The sequence below is a fragment of the Arvicanthis niloticus genome, chromosome 18 (assembly GCF_011762505.2).
Source record: "Arvicanthis niloticus isolate mArvNil1 chromosome 18, mArvNil1.pat.X, whole genome shotgun sequence".
NCBI lineage: Eukaryota > Metazoa > Chordata > Mammalia > Rodentia > Muridae > Arvicanthis > Arvicanthis niloticus.
The window spans coordinates 33,201,098-33,221,127 of record NC_047675.1 but is presented as its reverse complement, the minus strand read 5'-3'; the positions used below and the strand labels follow the sequence as shown (position 1 = coordinate 33,221,127).

Genomic DNA, 20,030 nt, shown 5'->3' with positions numbered 1-20,030 from the left:
ACAGACTGTCCTTTTAGAGATTATTAGAAGAGTTACTAATTCCATAGAAAGACAGGTGGACATCAGCACGGCCAGGGCTCACAGCATCCAGACCACCTGGCAGGGTGGCAGCCACATCTTACAATTTCATAACCAAAGGGGTGGCATAGAGCTAGAAAGTTCCCTGGGGGTGGGGAGGCAGTCGGACATTGCTAGGGTTTAATCAGTTAAAGAGAGGTGATTGGTAAACATCTTTCCTGCCTGGCCATTACTCAAAGTTAATAAATCAAGAATCTAGAGAAACAAGTTAGTCCTAAAATGTAAATTATCTCCATTTAACCCAAATAGAGGAGCATTACAAAATGCCCTGGCTGACAATCCTGGGTCTTGTTCCCACAGAGAGGTGGAGAAGGGAGTAGTTGGCATTCTTGTAGCTCTTTCCTAATGGACAAGGGTAACATCTTCATGGGAGCGGGGGGGGGGGGGGGGGGGGGACGACTGTCTCCGGTATCAGAAATTCTGGGAAAGGATGCTGTCAACATGACTTCTAGTGATGTTCTGGATAAAAGAATTTGTTCTCTACGACACAAAAGTTAAAAGGACAAGAGTAGGAAACCGTGCTTTTTAATTAGGAAGCAGGCAGTTGCAGTAATAAAGGCCAGCGAGCAGCCACTGGGCAGACAGAAGACAGAGGAGCTTCAGACTATGAGTAACAAGGTCCAAATGTCAGCGAAGCCTCCATCCATGCCTACCAATATCCATCTTCTTCTCTAACACGTTCCCTAAAGAGTTGAGACCCTAAAATCACTCAGGAGATGAACCTCAAGTCAATCTGGAAACTTTTTGCTGAAACTGGGACACATAAAGGATTTAGGGTATCCACTGTTGCTGACTTCTGGGCATTGAAGGTCAACCTAGGAGACCCAGATGGGCAGAGTTAGATTGCCACAGGATCAGCTAAGTGTGGATTGACTGTCAACAAGAGTAAATAAAATTAAGAATTGGCTGAACACACAAAGTCCAAAGATTAATAGTCCCACTGCTGAGATCATAACAGAGAAGTCAAAAACACAGGGTCCAAAGATTAATTGGGTCACTATCGAGAGTCTGAAGAATATAATCCACCCTGTACTGCAAGATGCAGAAATTCAGTCCCAAAGCTGTCCATCAACAGGGTGAGGGTGTTTGATGTGGTTTTGGTCTCATTTTGTAGACCTTGTAAAGCAAAAGAGACATTAGCAGCATTAACAGGATTATGCAAACAATATTTTGTTTACAGATAGGAAAAGCAAGAGTCTTCTCTAATTGCAGTTGGAGAGGCTTCTATTCTCTACCTGGCTTATCAGTAACCCACAATCAGGGTTTATTTAGTGGGGAGAGCCTTAGGCCTGGATCCTTCATCTCTCTTGAAGGATAATTTAGTATTGTAGCCATTTTATATTATTCTTTTAATGATTTCTTTATTTTTATTTTATGGATATTGGTATTTTGCCTGAATGTGTGAGGTTCTCAGAATCTCAGCATTACAGGCAGTTGTGAGCCACCTTGTGGGTGCTGGGAACTGAACCCAGGTCCTTTGCAAGGGTAACAAGTGTTCGTCTCTCCAAACCCCCATAAGCCTTTTTTTTTCTTTTTTTTTTCTTTCTTTCTTTTTTTTTTTTTTTCTTTTTTATAAACTAATTGTATAGTTTCAGTTGAGGATGAGTTAAGGCCTTACTGACGAAAGCTCTCCTTAGACACACTGAGGGCATCGCACTGAGGGCATAGGCTTTTGTGTTGACTCTCCTCTTAGCAGAATGTACAATGGTCAGAATCCAGTTTGGAGGAATCCTGAGGCATCTCTGAACAAAGAAGACAGATGACTTTCCAGAGCTTCAGCATCTTTCAAGATATGGCCTAGAGTTCCCTGGGAGCTAAGAACAAGAGTTAAATAGTGTCCCTTTCAGCCTTTCTGTCCATATAGGTATAAGCCTTCAAATATTATTATTAGATACCTAAAAGCTTGAACAAGACACAAACACATGGGGCTGGGGAGTTAAGAGCACTGACTGCTCTTCCAAAGGTCCTGAGTTCAATTCCCAGCAACCAGATGGTGGCTTATAACCATCTGTAATTAGATCCAATGCCTTCTTCTGGTGTGTCTGAAGACAGCTTCAGTGTAGTCATATGAATAGAATAAGTTAACCTTTGAAAAAAAAAAGACCCACCGGGCAGTGGTGGACCACACCTTTAATCCCAGCACTTGGGAGGCAGAGGCAGGAGGATTTCTGAGTTCGAGGCCAGCCTGGTTTACCTGGTTTACAGAGTGAGTTCCAGGGCAGCCAGAACTACACAGAGAAACCCTGTCTCGAAAAAAAAAAAAAAAAAAAACAAAACAAAACCAAACACATTTAAAATAAATCTGATTAGAGATATATTCTCATTTTTAAGATGGTACTTGTAAATGCTACCAAGAAGAAATCAACAAGAGAATTTTATTGATTTAAGTTGAAGTTTGATTGAACTTTGACCTTAGATATTCTTAATAACCTTTAATTATTATACATGTATCATCTTGTGGTCTTATCCTCTACCTTTCTTGTGTAACTTAAGACTTTTGTACCTTGTTTAAGCTTCTTTAGCTTTATTTTTTTTCTATTCTGGAAACACCCAGCCATCTTAACTTTGAACAAAGTCTTATACAGAACTCCTTCTTTATTAAAAATATCATTTTTAGGGATTTTATTTTTTGATCATGGATGTGTGGGGATGTGAACATGTGTATGGGAGTCACTGGAGACCAGATGAGAGTGTCAGATCCCCTCAAACCAGAGTTACAGGTGGCTATGAGCTACCCAGCATAGGCACTAGGACCCAACCTCGGGTCCTGAGTAAGAACAGGAAGCTCCTTCAGCCACTGAGCCATCTCTCCATCCCCCACTAAAGATGCTTTCATTCTTACAGCCCTTCTAACATTCTTTTTTCTTTCTTACTTTTCCTTGTACTTTATTTTATTTTTAATATTATGAGACATAGTAACATTGAACAGATACATTTACCAACCTACTTGGCAACTTACTGTTGAGCCTAATGACATTAGACTGGGCCCAGAACATTCAGCAACAGCAGACAAAGAGAGAAAGGAGTGTTAAAGTAGGGAGAAGAACATTCTGTCTCTGCCAGAGAAACACAGGTCACAGGAAAGATGAAGAAAAGCTGTGTAACCAGGAACATCAACCACCGGGGAGCAAATGCTTAGTAACTCAAATGGGCCTGGAAAAAGAGAGAGTGCAGACATGTCTTTGTGCCCATAATTACAACTGAGATTCTAGCATCTTAGGAAATCAGTGGATTCAGACAAGGGAGTCAGTTCCTAGCCTGGAAGAACACCCAACCCAGTTCTGGAATTACAGGACAGGGAAAAGGGTTCTCAGAAAACTAAGAGCCTTATCAGGGGGAAAGGGAGAAGGAGCAGAGTTCCAAACTAGAAGCCACAAAAGAGAGGACAGATCCCTGGGACGTGGGTAGACTGAGGGAAGGGCCAACCAATGACTGTCCCAGCTTGAGACCTGTGCCATGAGAGGGAGGCCACCCAGGCACTGCTAATGATAGTCTACTATACTTGCAGAAAGGAGCCTAAGATAACCATCATCAGAGAGGTTTCACCCAGCAACTGATGGGAACTGATGCAGAGACCCACAGCCAAACATTAAGCAGAGCTTGGGAATCCTATGGAAGGGGTGTGGGGATTGAAGGAGCCAGAGGGGTCCAGGACTCTAGGAGAAAACCTACAGAATCAACTAACCTGAGCCCATAGAGACTGAACTGCCAACCGGAGAGCATGCATGGAATGGACCCAGGCCTTCTACAAGTATGTAACAGCTGGGTAGCTGGTGAGATTCCTAAAGTGGGCGGAGCAGCTGTCTCTGATCACATCGACTGCCTTTGGATCCCTTTCCCCTAACTGGGCTGCTTTATCTAGCCTCAATAGAAAATGTGCCTAGTTTTTCTTCAACTTTTCAACTTGTTATGCCAAGGTCAGTTGATATCCATGGGCGGCCTCCCCTTTTCTGAGGAGAAGGGGAGGAGGGGCGGGGTTGGGGGGGAAGGTGAGAAGGAGGGAATGGGAGGAGAGGAGGGAGAGGAAGCTTTGATCAGGATGTAAAGTAAATAACTTAATGAAGGAAGAGAGAAAGAGAGGGGGGAGGGAGACCGAGGGAGAGAGCGGAGAACCAGAGAGAGCCCCATCTGTAGAACAAAGCCCAGGGCTGTTGGCAAAAGCCTGCAATAGAGACCTTGAGGGCGGGCAGAGACTCAGCCGTAGGGGCTGTGACTCAGCAGCTCCAAGCCTCTAGAGTGTAAATAGAAGAGTCAGTGCTGGAACAATCAGCAGAGGAGCTGGGAAGTTCGTGATGAAGGCCTCAGAGAGCAAAGACAGGCAGGCCCTCATCAGTTGTTACAGATTTCCTTAAAGTCGATCCTCCTAAGTTGTTTTTTGAGTTTCGATCGTAAGAGTATTGGATCACATAAACAGGAAGGTGATTGGTTGGCTATTTAAAAGACTAAGATAGTTCAAGATAACTCTGAGTTTGGATCTGCAACCTTTATCTCTCCATACTTACTGCTCAAGTTCCAACAACAGTAGCTATTAAAGTTTTAACACATTCGTAGCATAGAAGCATTATATTTGATATCAAAATTATCAAAGACATCGGATGTGTTTAAGAAGAGCCAAGGGTGGGGGATGGGGCACACTTTTAGTCCTAGCACTTGGGAGGCTTTGAGTTCAAGGCCTGCAGAGTGAGGTCCAGAACAACCAGGGATGTACATAGAAACCTGGAAAAAGAAGAGAGAGAGAGGGGAAGGGAGAGGGAGAGGGCGAGGGGGAGAGGGAGAGGGAGAGGGAGAGGGAGAAGAAAAGAAAAAAGAAATATAAAAATGGGCTTCCATAGACGGTGCACAACTCTGGGAGTTCAAGGCCAACCTGGTCTACACATCGAGTTCCAGCCCAGTTACGGTAACATAGTGAGACACTGTCTCAAAACAAGAAAATCAAAGAAAGGAAATATGAAAGTACAAGTTTTCCTTTGAGGCTGGAGGTTTTTTGTTTTTCCATTAATGAAATCACCCGATTGTCTTTACTTTTTAGAGGCTTACATGAAATTTATTAGTGAAAGATGTTTATTTAATTATTGGTCTAAAGTACTAGAGATCAAAGACACGATAAAATGGTTTAAAATGGACAAATTTTAAGTAGATTTAACTTTTTGTCCAGTAAAATACAGTCCACGATTACTATGTAGTTTTTCAGGAATGTCCCAAGTATGAATACATATTTGTAAAAAGATTTTTAAACATTTTTATCTTATTTTTACTATTAAGACCGTCTCTAGCAAACAAAGGTATTATCCAATGGGGAAGCATAGGAACAGCATTCAGAGAAATTTAATCATAGGCTCAAAATGTCTTATTTAGTAGAAGGGAAAATCTTTGTCTTTATAAACACTAAGTGCAAACCATTACTAAAGGAAACCTTATTTGGAGGGCTGGAGAGATGGCTCAGGGGTTAAGAATACCAACTGTTCTTCCACAGGACTTGGGTTCAATTCTGAGCACCCACATGGCAGCTCACAACTGTCTGTAACTCCCGTTCCAGGGGACCTGACACCCTCACACAGACACACATGGAGGAAAAACGCCAGTACACAAAAAATAATTAAATTGTAAGATAAGTTTCTTATTGTGTATAAAGAATCGGGCACCAGTTTTATCTGTTTATAACAGAATGTTGATCTTAGTAAGTTAGTTCCAAAAAGAAAAAGGAAGGAGAAAAAGAAAAGAAAAAGGAAATAAAAGTTGAAAGCCATACAGTGAAGTCTCTTTGTCACCTTTTTTACCCAATTTCCCTTTCCACTCACCCAGTCCAGACCATCATACATGGGTTCTGTGTGTTTCTTTCCTAAGCTTTTTTTGTTTGGTTGGTTTTGTTTTTGTTTTTTCGAGACAGGGTTTCTCTGTGTAGCCCTGGCTGTCCTGGAGCTCACTCTGTAGACCAGGCTGGCCTCGAACTCAGAAATCCGCCTGTCTCTGCCTCCTAAGTGCTGGGATTAAATGTGTGTGCCACCACCGCCCGGCTTTTTTTTTTTTTTTTTTTTTTTTCTAAGCTTCTTAACACAAATGAAAGTAAATACAATAATGCTCACTGTACGACCTTTAGTTAGGGAAGATAGTGAACATCACACAATCATCACACACGGGGTTTTTGTTTTTGACTTACCTTACAGATGTTTAGACAGAGCTGCAGGTATAACTGTTAGTATTCCGTCTAAACTCCACCTCCCCAGTTACCTGGCAACAGCCAGGTATGCTCCTCCCCACAGTTACCTGGCAACCGCCAGGTAGGCCGATCCACTATAAAAGGGGCTGCTTGCCCCCTCCTCTCTCTCTTGCTCTCTTGCTCTCTTCCTCTCTGACTCTCTCTCTTACCCTCTTGCCTCTCTGTCCCCTCCCCCACCTTCCTCTCTCTCCACGTGGTCATGGCCGGCCTCTACCATCTTCCTCTCCCCACCTTTGCCCTTTCCCCTGAATAAACCTCTTCCCCCTTAGAACCTTGTGGTCTGGAGTGGTCTATTTTCAACAGCGGTCAGATATTTCTTACAATAACTCCATGGTAGAGCATATGTGTCTTGCATGCAAAGAGGTATTTAATTCCTGGCCCAACATGCACACCCAAAGGTTTCCCTGCTGATAGAAAGAGATTGCCTAGTTCATTGGCACAGAAGCACAGCTTTGCATAATTCTAGTATTCATAGTTGTAAATATACCCTAACTTATATCCTACCGGTAGGAAGTTGGTTGCTTCCAGTCTTTTGCAAGCACGGACAATACTGAAGTTAGCAACGTTGATCTTACATCATCATTATGGGACATACAAAAAGAAATCAGACCTCTAGGTCAAAGGCATAAGCATTTGCTGTGTTGGAAATCACCAAAATGATATTCTCAGTGGCAGTGCATTCAAGCGAGTTCGCACAGCCTGACACGCAGAATACTAATGTTTTTGAATTACGCTAATCTTAGTTTTTAAAAATTTGTAGTGAATATTAAGGCATGTTAGTTTTGTATGTTTCTTTTCTAAGCTTCTTATGCAAATGCAAGAAAATACAAATATGCTTATTTTGTGATTTTTTTTGTTACAATGTAGTGAACGGCATACAATATATGCCATGATTTTTTTTTTTTTTTTTACTTAATGACTTATTTTAGAAATGTTTCGATAGAGCTGAGGACATAATAGCTCTATGGTAGAAGATTTGCCTGTAGAGTTTGTGTGTTTGTCTGTTTGTTTGTTTGTTTGTTTTTGCAACGAGGTCTTGCTGTGTATTTCAGGCCTTGATAAGCCTTAGTTACTCGGATCTATACCATCATCAATATCATCAGGCCTAACTCATGAGCCAGTCTTAGCGGATAGCCACCTACCTTACCCCCCAACCTCACAAACATTTATTCCGTCGTGGGTCCAGTGTCAGCACCTAAGTGAAGCCAAGACTTGTCGCCTCCTCTTAGTAGCTCTCCTGTCTTTCTCTGATGCATCCTCTGTTTTCCCTCCCCTCCCCTATCCCTGACTACATGATATATTCTTCTGACTCGTTGTGGATCCTCAGCGTCTGAGCTGGTGCTTGATACACAGTAGGTACTTAACTACTTACTGGGTCTATAAATGAGCAGCTTCTGGAAGGCAGCAAACTCTATAAAGAAAGTTTTGTGATGTTGGAGTGTGAGAAAAGAATTTGACCTTATGAGTAGCTTTAAAAATGCCTACAGACGACCCCAAACTTTGATCCTTTATTCTCAAAGCATTTCAGTCTCATAACTTTTTAGCCATGGACATGAGACCCACCCCTGGTTAAGTTCAGGTTACGGTTGGGGCACTGAAATATTTTCTTTCATCCATAATCACTGGATCAAGGCCTATAAATCAAATAGTTAGGACACAAAACACAAACAAGGTCATAATTTGTTTCTTCCTGCCTGCTGTTTTTCTTGGCATGAAAAAACTCAAGCTTTTCCTGACCAGGGATGGGTAATGACATGGGGGGTGATTCATTAAAAGAAGCCAAAGAAAATGACCTTTTATTTCTTCTCTTTCTTTCCCCCTATTGTCCCAACTTACATTAGGAAAAACATTGAATCAAGTAACTCTCCCGCTGATAAGGAATTTTCTTCGACTCTTTGTTCACTCACCAGTTCCCATGATCAGATTCTTGAAGCCAGAGAGGCCCTGGGAAGTGTGGATGTGATGGGTAGGGAGATGTCCTGGTCTTTGTCACTTCTTTCTCTACCTTTTCTTAACACAGCTGTCTGCTAAGTTAAAAAATATTTCACTTATTCCCAAGGGGTCCTATTCCCAGGGTCTGGCCACACAAACAGGGGTCAAATATGACTAAGGGCAACCTCTGGGAACCTCAGTCCTTCTTTGTTATTGTTTGAAGAAGGGCCTGCCCCCATCCCCAGCCTTGGCTGTCCTGCCTGCTTCAAGGAATCTAACTTGCATCTGCCTCCTGAGTGCTAGAATTACAGGCATGCACCACCAGGCCCAGTGAAACCTTCGTTCTTTATCTCCAATAATCGTGAAAAAGCTAGTCCTTTCCTCTCAAATGAGTGCTAGTAATTTCAAATGTTTTTAAAGCCTGAAAGAGAAAAGAAAGTTGTAAAAAAAAATTTTTTTTATAGAGGACATACATAATAATATTAAGAGACTGTGGCAGACTGTGGGTACACATGAACCTATAATCCCAGCATTCAGGAGACTGAAGAAAGTTCAAGGCTAGCCTGGGCTACATGATGAGATCCTGTTTTTAAAAAGAAGAGAGAAGAGATTTAGGAATACGCCATGTTCATCTTCTATATCACACACAGTTTCCTATTTTTTGGACTAGTTGCCTATGTAGGAATAATAAAAAATTTGAAACTATATAGAACAACAACAACAAAAAGACAGTGATCAATCAAAATGTTGATTGGCCATGGTGCTACACCACTTATACTCCTACACTAGGGAGGGAGAGTCAGAAGGGTCAGGAATTCACAGACATACTCTGCTGCTTAGTGAATCTGAGGTTGTATGATATCCTGTCTCAAAAAGACAAAATAAAATAGGGGCTGCAGCGCTGGCTCAGGGGATGAAAGCATTTGCTGTTTTTGCACAACACCTGAGTTCAGTTCCCAGCGCCCACACTGTGGCTCACAACCATGTAGAACAGTCTGGAAGTTCTAAAGAATCCTACACCCATTTCTGGCCTCCAGTGTCCCCAGGCAAGCCTATGATATACATACATACACACATATACACACATATACACATATATACATACACATATATACACATACACACATACATACATACATACACACATACACATATGCATACCTACAGGCAAAACATTCTTACTCATAAAATAAATCTTTAAAGAAAAGTAAAGGAAGTTAACAGTAGCTATCCCAGAGCTGAGAGCTTCTATTGGTTTTAACTTTCATCTTTATCCTTTTCTGTGTATTTTCATTTCTTTCCAAACTTTTCCTATTAACTATCTTTAGATTGGTCTGTGTGCCCAACCTCCTGCACGGCTCTGTGCAGGTGGAACAATTTCTTCTCCCAGGGGTAGATGTAAAAGCCGGAGAGTGGAACAGCAGAGGTGGCGGACAACTGTGTCTCTGATCCAGTCAGAGCAAAGCTGTGGAAAAATACCAGGGATGCCACACCCACCACGTGGCTCTCTCCTTTGTTTTTCGGTCCCCACCTCATGAAATAAGCCAGCTCTCTCACTTGCTGCTGTGAGTAAATGTGGCCTTCTGGCCTCCTTCAGGACTTCCCTCAGAGCCAGCTGTGGTCCTCTGTTGTCCCTTGCAATCCCCAAAGCAAAGTGTTCCCTGCAGCTAGTGCTGGGGACTTTCAGGGAAGGAAGAGAGGGTGACTCTGTAGGTCCTTGGATCCAGTAGTTGTGCTCCTGGTTCACTTGCAGATGGGATTTAATAAATGACAGGCCTCAATGCTGGGAATGGTGACAGTCACCTGCAATCCCAGCGCTTGAGAGGTGGAGGCCAGAGGATTGTCTCAAGTTTGGGGTCAGCCTGTTGTAAATACAGCTTTAAGAACCTAGCAGACCCTGAGTCCATTGAGAAAGAGTAGAAAATGTTTGTCTGATAAAGGCTATAGGTTAGACAACTTGGTGCAGTGTGTGGCCAAGTAGGCATCTTACATCCTAATTAAACAGATTTTTTTTTTTTTTTTACCAGAAGTTCTGAGGATTGATGTACCAGAGAAAAGTGAAGAAGTTGTACCCCTCCTTCACCCTCAGCATCCTTCTCAGCCCTTTTTAGTGTTAAAGCCTTGTACATGATAAGTAAATCCTCTGCCACTGGGTTACCCTCTTGTACCCCCTTCCCAATCTCTTAATCCTCAGACCTCAGGAAAAGAAAGCTACTGGACAGCTCAGACCCAGTTTCTCCTGATGCCCTCCCTTCTCTATGTGTAGAAGAACACTGAATAGTGTTAGCTGGGGACCCACCACACAGCAGGACACACAGGGAGTGAAAAGAAGCATCTTCCATCCAAAGGCCATCTGTCCAGAGGATGTTCTCAGCAATGCTGGGAATATGGAACATGCTCCCCACTCCCTTTACGAGGATGCCATTCCCTTCCTGGCTGTTCTGGACTCACAGGGCTCTCTATGGCAGTGTCACCATGGAGCTTTCCACTTGCTGCATGGATTTCTGTCAGGGGAACCCAGTGGGTAAGGAGTGGAACTGGGAAAGCAGAAGGCTAACGGAGTAAAAGGTGTCCTTGAGGACCTTGGTGAACACTGCATCTGGTCCTATGTGGAATCTGGTCTGGTGACACAAAGTTTTAGTTTCAATTTTCCATGAGCTATCCAGAGTAGTTTCTGCTCTTAGCACTGGAAGCCAGTGCAGAGAACTCGGCCTTCACTTCCCAGAGGGGGCTCAGATTACGAACCCCAAACTCCCATTAGATATTGAGTCCCCTTTTTAGTGGTGTCCATTATGAGCTTGGAAATAGATCAAGTGTTTGAGAAGATTCGAGGAGATCTGGCTGCCAAATTGAAGCAGCCATGCAGGCTTCTTCATGTTGGCCTTGTCTCTGCTTGTCCAAAGCTTGGGAAATAAATGCAGGCCAGAAGGCATGCGGCTGGAGGGAGAACCAGACATGTGAGTGTGATAGAATGCAAAAATGTTGGAGGTGTCTGTGCTAAACTGAGAACGGAGAGCCTATCCTAACTTTCCAGCCTCATTCTTTATATATAAGGGGCCATTGTTGGAGGTGGGAGGGGGAGACAGAATCCCACTCGCAATAAATAGGATTTTAAGCAAATTAATCTTCAAAACAAAACAAAACAAATGGACTACAAATTTGGAACCAGATGGTGCAGAAATATGTGTTAGACAATAGCTACTAACCTTTTATTTATTTTAATTACGTGTGTGTGTGTGTGTGTGTGTGTGTGTGTGTGTGTGTTTCTCCTATTTGCACTAATGCTTATGTGTGGAGGCCAAAGGATAACTTGCAGAAGTTTGTTTTCCTCTTTAACCACATGGGTTCCAGGGATCACACCCAAGTCTTTGGGCTTGGAGGCAAGTATCTTTCTTCTTGAGCCTTCTTGCCAGCCTTCATTTGCCTTGCATTAAGAATTTCTTTTAGGTTGACTACTTCGATAAGAATTTTACAAGCATTTTAGCCATTCTAGGTTGTGGATTTGGTTGTTGTTTGTATTATGTTCATTTGAGTCTCTAAAATTGTATGGGAATCCACATGTCCTTATGACACTGAAGGAACCCTGTCCCCAGTTGGTTTTGATTGTTAAAGTTGCCCAAGGCCAATGGCTGGGCAGGAAGACAGAGGCGGGACCTCTAGGATTTCCAGGCAACTAATCCGCCATGTCGGAGAAGGAGAACCAAGACGCCAGATCTGAGAAGGTGCAGGACAGAGAACATAGTCACCATATAGGAGCCAGGGAAGAGTAGCCCCAAGAGGGCTGTCAAACTGGGTCCAGGGCCAGCTGAGATGGAATATAGATTTTAGTAAGTGATGAATTGGGAATATTGGAAGGTAGATTAGCCACATGGAGGTTAGGAAGTGGCTCAGCCAGTGAGCTATTTTAGGCATATCAAAAATTAAGACTGTGTGTGTGTGTGTGTGTGTGTGTGTGTGATTCAAGAATATAAAACATTGGGGCAGAGAGCAGGAATGTGCCACCGGGGAGGGATCTTTTGAATGACACTAATTAGGTACAGCTACAATCCTACATGATGGTCTTATTTTTGTTTGTTTGTTGTATAAAAAAGGGAAAGAGTGCAGAGATGGCTCAGAGATTAAGAGCACTGACTGTTCTTCCAGAGGTCCTGAGTTCAATTCCCAGCAACCACATGGTGGCTCACAACCATTTGTAATGGGATCGGATGCCATTTTCTGATATGTCTGAAAACAGCTACAGTGTACTCCGATACATAAAATAAATAAAATCTTTTTTTAAAATACAAATAAAACAAACTAGCATGGTGGTACATGCCTTTTAATCTCAGCACTCGGGAGGCAGAGACAGGTGGAATTCTGTGAGTTCAAGGTCAGCATAATCCACAAATAGATTCCCAGGACAGCCAAGGCTATATTACACAGAGAAGCCTTGTCTTGAAAAACCAAACATACATACATACATACATACATACATACATACATACATACATATATACATGAAACAAAACAAGTTTTCATGTACCCCAGGCTGGCCTCAAACTCACTCTTTGGCCGAGGATAACCTTGAATTTCTGCTGGAATGCCCACCACACCAAGTTTATGAAGTGCTGGAAATGAAACACAGAATTTTGCACTTGCTAGGTGTACTGGCTGGTTTTGTGTGTCCATTTGACACAAGCTAGAGTTATCACAGAGGAAGGAGCCTTGTTGAGGAAATGCATCCATGAGATGCAGCTGTAAGACATTTTCTCAATTGGTGATCAAGGGGGGAGGGTCCAGCCCATTGTGGGTGGTGCCATCCTGGGCTGTTGGCCCTGGGTTCTATAAGAAAGCTGGCTGAGCAAGCCATGTTTAGTGAGCCAGCAGGCAGCACTCCTCCATGGCCTCTGCATGAGCTCCTATCTCCAGGTTCCAATCCCACTTGAGTTCCTGTCCTGACTTACTCCAGGGATGGACTGTGATCTGGAAGTGTAAGCCGAATAAACCCTCCCCCCCCCCAACCCGCCCCCACTTGCTTTTAGGACCTGATGTTTCATTGAAGCAATAGAAACCCTAACTAAGACGTTGGGCAAGCAAGCACTCTGCCAACTGAGCTACATCACAAGCCCTATTTCTCCAATCATTTTATAGATAGTAAACTCACATTGGGAAAAGTTAGCACCTTGCCTGAGGGCCCTCTAGCTTCCAGTGCCAACATTTAAATTGACATAAGAGCTTTGTGAACTTTACACCCCTAACCCCTTCCCTGGCTAGCTAAAGCTCCGCCTTTGACTATAGAGCTGTGGTTTGCTAGTTGAACGACCTTGCGCGCAAGTCAATGCCTCTGATCCTATGACCAACACAAGAGTCATGCTAAGAACATTTTTCCCTCTCAGTTCTACTGTGCTAACTCTTTTTATTTAGGGGGCTGAGACAGGAGAATTGTAAGTTTGAATTATAAGTCTTGGCTAGAGTGATTTCAAGGTTGGCTGGACAGTATTTCAAGACTCTGTCTCAGAATAAATATAAATAAATAAAATGAGAGCCGAGGCTGCAGCTCGGTGGCCCAGCGCCCAGGGTTCAATCCCTAAGGCTCAAAAACAAACATTAAATCTCCAACATTACGAAGCATGATTTGTCAGGGCTGAGTTCTTTTTCTCTCAAGACACTATAGGTTGGTTTTCCCAGGAATTCAGGATCAAAGGTTTCCTTGGGGCCATGTATTCCTTTGAAATAAATTCAAAGGCAGAGAAACTAGAAGGCCTTCCTTTAATGACTCAATCTCCAGCCAGCACAGGTGACCGGTTCTCACCCACTCAACTGATAAGCCCAAAGGTCACAGCTCTGAACTTGAACTCACTTTCTCTCCTTCCTGCCTCTTGTGTGTGTGTGTGTGTGTGTGTGTGTGTGTGTGTGTGTGTGTAGTCAGCTGAGACAGTGTTGGTTGTTGGTTGGGTTTTTTTTTTTTTTTTTTTTTTTTTTTTAATGACTTTTGTTTTTCTTTCTGCAAACACAAACACAGTCCCCAGGATGTGCACTGTGCCTGATGCAAACTACCAGCTGCATCCCGCTCTGCCTCTGCCCAATGCCCTTTATTGCTGCATTCCAACAAATTAGCCATGTGACAGAGGATTATTTTTAACTTCAATGGAGTAGCTCCCTCTCTTTTAATATATCATGCTTGGCCCACATTCCCTCGGTGAAAAGGGCACCAGCGGCCACTTCTGAGAACTTTTAATTACTTCGATTGTTTGGAAAACTCTGTTAGAAGCTGGAGGGGGAAAAAATTCATCTTTCTCCTTCATCCTCCAGTCCCCCCCTCCTCCCGTTTTATTCTTTGTTATTAGTGTGAGTGGAGGCCGGGTTTGACTCAGGGATTTACCAAAACACCCTGAAATCCCCCAAATTTGTGGCCACCAACTTCATCTGAAGAGTTGTCTTTGTTTGTTTTTTTTTTAAGATTAATTATTATTTTTAATTATATGTATTGCCTCTCTATGGGCATCTGTACTCAGGCACAGAGGTCCTGATCAGAAATGATTAGACATCCCTGGATCTGGAGTTACAGGCAGTTGTAAGCCACCTGAGGTGGAGTAAGGGCTGAGAATCCAGCTTAGGTCCTCACCAAAAGGGGCATGGATGGTTTGTTTGCTTACTTGTTTGTTTGTTTGTTTGTTTGTTTTTGCCCTTTTGCACTTGTAGCTCTGGCTGTCCCAGAACTCACTATGTAGACCGTGCCTTGAACTCACAGAAATCTGCCTACCTCTGCCTCCTGAGTGTTGGGATTAAAACTGTGGGCCACCATAACTGCTGAAAAAGCATTTTTCTTAACAACTGAGCCATCTCTCCAGCCCTAAATTGTAAAACTTTTTCAAGATCTACCTTATTCTTATTTATGTATATGTGTGTATGCTGTGTCTAAGCACATGGGTATGTATGAGCACATGTATGTAAGGTACCTGCAGCAGTCAGATGCCCTGGAGCTGAAGTCGCAGTTGTGTTATTATGTTCCTGTTGAGTCCCAGATTAAAACATTCTATCCTGAAGGTAAACTCCTTAAGCAGGAACATGTTTGGTATCAAACTCCAGACTGAGGGACTGAGGTGTATATTTTACATATCAAAGCAGACCTGGCCTCCAGATTCTCCCAGCATACCTCAGTCCTTACCTGGCATATACCCTGCCCCCAACCCTGAACTTTCCAACCCAGAGACTGGACTGCCCTTCCTCCAGAGGCTCCTCCATATATAATCTAGACATTTAGTGTCTCTCTCTCCTCCTCTTTCTCTCCTTCTCTCTCCTTTTCCTTCTCTTTTCTCTCTGCATGCCCTTTCCACCCCACCTTCCTATAGAGACTCCTCTGGCCTCAATCCCCAGGGCTAGTGAACTTGCCCAAGAGCAGCTTCCCAATAAACCTGCTGTTAATATAACCTAACCTGGCTTGAATTGGCTCATTTTACCATTGAAGAAACTCCTCATTCATATTTCTGTTAAGTCACTCCAATAAAACTCAGGGTTTGAGCCGGGCGGTGGTGGCACACGCCTTTAATCCCAGCACTTGGGAGGCAGAGGCAGGTGGATTTCTGAGTTCAAGGCCAGCCTGGTCTACAGAGTGAGTTCCAGGACAGCCAGGGCTACAGAGAAACCCTGTCTCAAAAAGCAAAAACAAAACAAAACAAAAAACAAACAAAAAAACCCTCAGGGTTCACAAAGTTGGACTTTGGCCTATGATGCCCTCCCTGCCTGAGGTGAGTAGACACGCACCTTAAGTCTCCCCAAGAAAATATTTGTCACACAACAGCTTGTGTGCTAGGAACTGAACTCTAGTCTTTGAAAGATCAGGAAACTACCTTAACCACTGAGCCACCTCTCCTGTCCCTAGAAGAGTTGTTGATTGTTTCATTTTAAGCACAAATCCAACTGGGAGAACGAAGGGAAAACACACCAATCCCACCCCGCACACAAAGGTAGCAATCAGGGATTAAGAGAAGGGTCCAGAAGCACTTAGCACTAAGCATTCCCTAGGTCTTAAGGCAAGCCCCGTACCCACTAAATAAGTAATGGTGCCTTTGTTATAATGGAAAGAGAGAAAATAAAAACTGTTTCCATATAATCCAGTATTATCAATAAGTAATACAAGCATAAGAGGTAGAGAAAGAACAGGAATGGTGGTGTAGACTTTTAAATCCCAGCACTTGGGAGGCAGAGGCAGGCAGATCTTTGTGAGTTCAAGGCCAGCCTGGTCTACAGAGTGAGCTCCAAGACAATCAGGACTACATAGAGAGACACTGTCTCAAAAACATTTTTTAAAAAGTAGAAAAAGACATACGTAAATGTTTTTTATTTCATTTATCTATTTTGAGGGTGAACGTATGTCACAGTGCACATGTAGTCAGAGGACAACTTATAGGAGTCACTTTTCACTATCCACCAAGTGGGCCTCGGTGACCAAACTCAGATGATCAGGTTTCGACACAAACCACCTGAACTTGAAGAGCTCATTTTTTTATTTATAATGTGTTATTTTAAGTGTGTGTAAAAATCTCTAACTCAGAAGACATCCTAGAAACTATCAGATCTAGAGAAGGGAACTAAGCCACAAAGATAGGGGGAAAAAACTTCATTTTATACTCTGTATTTCCTGAAATTTCAAATTATGTGAATGCATCCTCTAATCTGAAATTGGTAGATACGATTGCAACTTAAAAAAAAAAAAAACTGGAGAAAGTATTTTTGCAATATTTTCAAGCACCTGGGACTTCAGCTTATGGGAAAGACCCTGTTGTTTGTGAATCTGGGCAGGAAGAAAGGGCACCCTCCCAGCTGCCACGCAGGGCAACTGTGAACCAAAGCCAGGGCACGTCTTGTGAGATGAAAGAGGACAGAAGGAAGTCAGTTCAGTCTCTGAGTCACATATGCATCCTGGGTGTTTATCAAAGGCTAGACAGATCTTTCCTAAATCTGAAATCTTGTCAAGTGAGAATCAGTTCAGAAAATATGAGTTCCTCTTTCCAAGCTACGTTGACCCATCCTATTCTGGTATGAAGGCAACGGAGCCAAGTTCATTCACAGGGGACATCAGTGTGGGGGACAAAGGGAAGACCAGGTCCAGAATAGAGCTGAACTCAGACACCTCTGCCTTTCCTCCCAGCTCCCTTTCTGCTGCCCATTGGGAAGGAAGGGCTGCAGCGCTTCTGTGATTTATCATTTTGATTTATTCATGCCACCTCATGAAAGTGGCACACGGTGACAGAGGAGCTTGCCTGCAGCCTACACTCTCTGTGAGTGTCTGTGTTCCAGAAGGTTCCCAGAGCTGTGAACTACAGCCTTAGGATTAATGTCTGCTTGTGGTCTCAAGTCAACCAGTTTTGGGAAAAGAAAACACAAAGCAAAGCAAAACAAAGCAAAACAAAGCAAAGCAAAAACAAACCCATGGCTTTATATAACAAACTTACAGTCATGTGTATTGTTTGGTGATTAAATCGCCCTCTTTAAAAGCCTGCCATTATTTTTCTTGTATTACCAACTTTTGACGTAATTAATGGTTAATAAAGGAATGGACTTCTCTGAAGATTAGAGTGTTGCAGATGAAGGTCTTTACACAGTACCCGTTTGTTTATCTCTCCCTTTCAAGAAGGAGCTACACCGGAAGATGTGTGCACAGTAGGTACTCATACGCTGCCAGTTTATGAGCATCCATGGGTTTTAGTTTCTTAGTAGTCCTGGAATCGATCCCCTTTGGGAACCGACAAAAAAAAATATACTACTACTTATTACACAAACTGTATCAAATGCCATGTAAATTTCCCAAACTCTGGATTATTTATCATGAAAAACATAAAACAAAAAAAAAAAAAAACAAAACTCAAAGAAGAGTGTCCTTGCCAAGTCGTGGTGACACAGGCCGTTAATCCCAATACTCGGGAGGCAGAGCAGGAGGACTTCTGTTAGTTCGAGGAGATCTCAAGTTCCAGGACAGCCAGGGCTACACAGACCTTGTCTTGAGGAGCAATACCCCGGCCCTTGGAGTATCTATCTCCTAAAGTGTCTCCTAAACAACTCCAAATTCAATCAACTTGGTAGTGGAGATTAATCATTATACCTACTATGTGCTAGACATGTCCAGATGCTTTATAAACCTAATGTTGAAGCTTATCCAATGCCTATTATCGTGCAGGCGATTCCGCTGGCCTGGCCTCAGGGGCCTAGCAACTGCTTAACCCTCATGACCTGCAGGCCACCACCACCAGATGTGCCAGGTGTGTGCAGAGATAAAAGTGCCCCAGCCATTCCAGATCTCTATCTCTGTGTTCTCTGAAGGTGCCCTCTCTCTTTCCCTCTCTGCCCCGCCCCCCTTTTCCTCTCAGCCCTCGTGGCTCTGCTCCTATTAGTCTGTCTGTCTACACATCCGCTCGCTCATCCTCTCTATCCCTTCCCCAGGTCTTCATTCCTCTCCCTCCCCCATTAAACCCCCTTTACACCAGAACTGTTGCATGGTTTCTCATAATTTCTCAGAGGTGTACCTTGTCTCGGGCGGGCCAAGAATACCCCCTCGCCGCATTACATTTCATAACAATGTTTCCTTATGAAGATGAGGAATTTGAGATGCAGAACAGTGAAGTATTAAGACCAAAGACTTACCCAGCCAGGAATTTTAGCTCAGAGTTTGTACCTACCTGCCTGCTTTTGCCTCCTGAGTGCTGGAACCTTTAGGCGTGCACCATTCAGCTCTTTCTTTCTTTCTTTCTTTCTTTCTTTCTTTCTTTCTTTTTTTATTGTTGTTGTTTTATGTCTTATGTTTTTTGTTTTTTGGTTTTTCGAGACAGGGTTTCTCTGTGTATCCCTGGCTGTCCTGGAACTCACTCTGTAGACCAGGCTGGCCTCGAACTCAGAAATCTGCCTGCCTCTGCCTCCCAAGTGCTGGGATTAAAGGCGTACGCCACCACCGCCCAGCTCAGCTCATTCTTTCTTTTGATTTTATTTTATTTTATTTTATTTTATTTTATTTTATTTTTGTTTTTTGAGGCAAGGTCTCACTATGTATTCCTGACCGGCTGGTTTAGAACTTGCTAGATAAATCAGGCCTGTCTCAAATTTGTAGCTATCCTGTTACCTCCGTCTCTCTGAGTGTGTACCACCACACATAGATTTTATTTTGTGTTTGTTTGTTTGTTTGTTTGTTTGTTTTGAAACAGGCTTTCTTGTAGCCCAGGCTAGCCTCAAATTCCTGGTCCTCTCTCCTCCACCTTCCAAGTGCTGGAATTATATGCATGTGCCACTATGCCCAGCTAGACCTTTAAACTTGTAAAATATTCATCTCTCCTGCTCCCTTTCAATGGTTCAATCCTCATTAATATGCGCAACTCCACTTCTGCTATGCTTCTGGAATGCTTAAGTGTGCAAAAGAATTCCCGTTTTTCTTTGGGCTGCCTGAGTCAGGAGCTATTAAGGGCATCTCCGTGTTACTGTTTCTCCTCTGCTAGCCCAACTAGTTGCCCTTGAGCAGAGTAGACCACAGGCGGAGCTTGACTGATTCCCAGAGACTAGACGTTAAAGTTGTGTTTGTATGGAGATCTGACCAGCCTCGGGTAGATAATTTTAGACCTTGTAGAGCCAATTTTGCTCAGGTCTATGTTGAACATCGTCTCTTAGAAGTCATTCGTGGTGGATGTACTTAGACCATATTAATTGGCCTAGGCAGTTCTCCACTGCATTTCTGAGAACTGTTTGTTAAACAGTTACCAGCACCTTTTTGCCCTCGGAACCACTAAGATGCAACTAACACATCACAAGCTTTGTTGTTTCTTCCTCTCTCTTAAACTAT

The 20,030-nt window shown here is 43.1% G+C and overlaps 1 long non-coding RNA gene across 1 annotated transcript; it reads right to left on the bottom strand.

Annotated features, from left to right (window-relative positions):
* Nucleotides 1-572: 572 nt before the first annotated feature.
* On the bottom strand, nucleotides 573-6,456 carry LOC143434896 (uncharacterized). Its single transcript, XR_013104750.1, has 2 exons — nucleotides 6,236-6,456; nucleotides 573-1,194 (listed from the first exon to the last, which is right to left on the bottom strand). It is a non-coding gene; the product is annotated as an uncharacterized LOC143434896 (long non-coding RNA).
* Nucleotides 6,457-20,030: the final 13,574 nt, after the last annotated feature.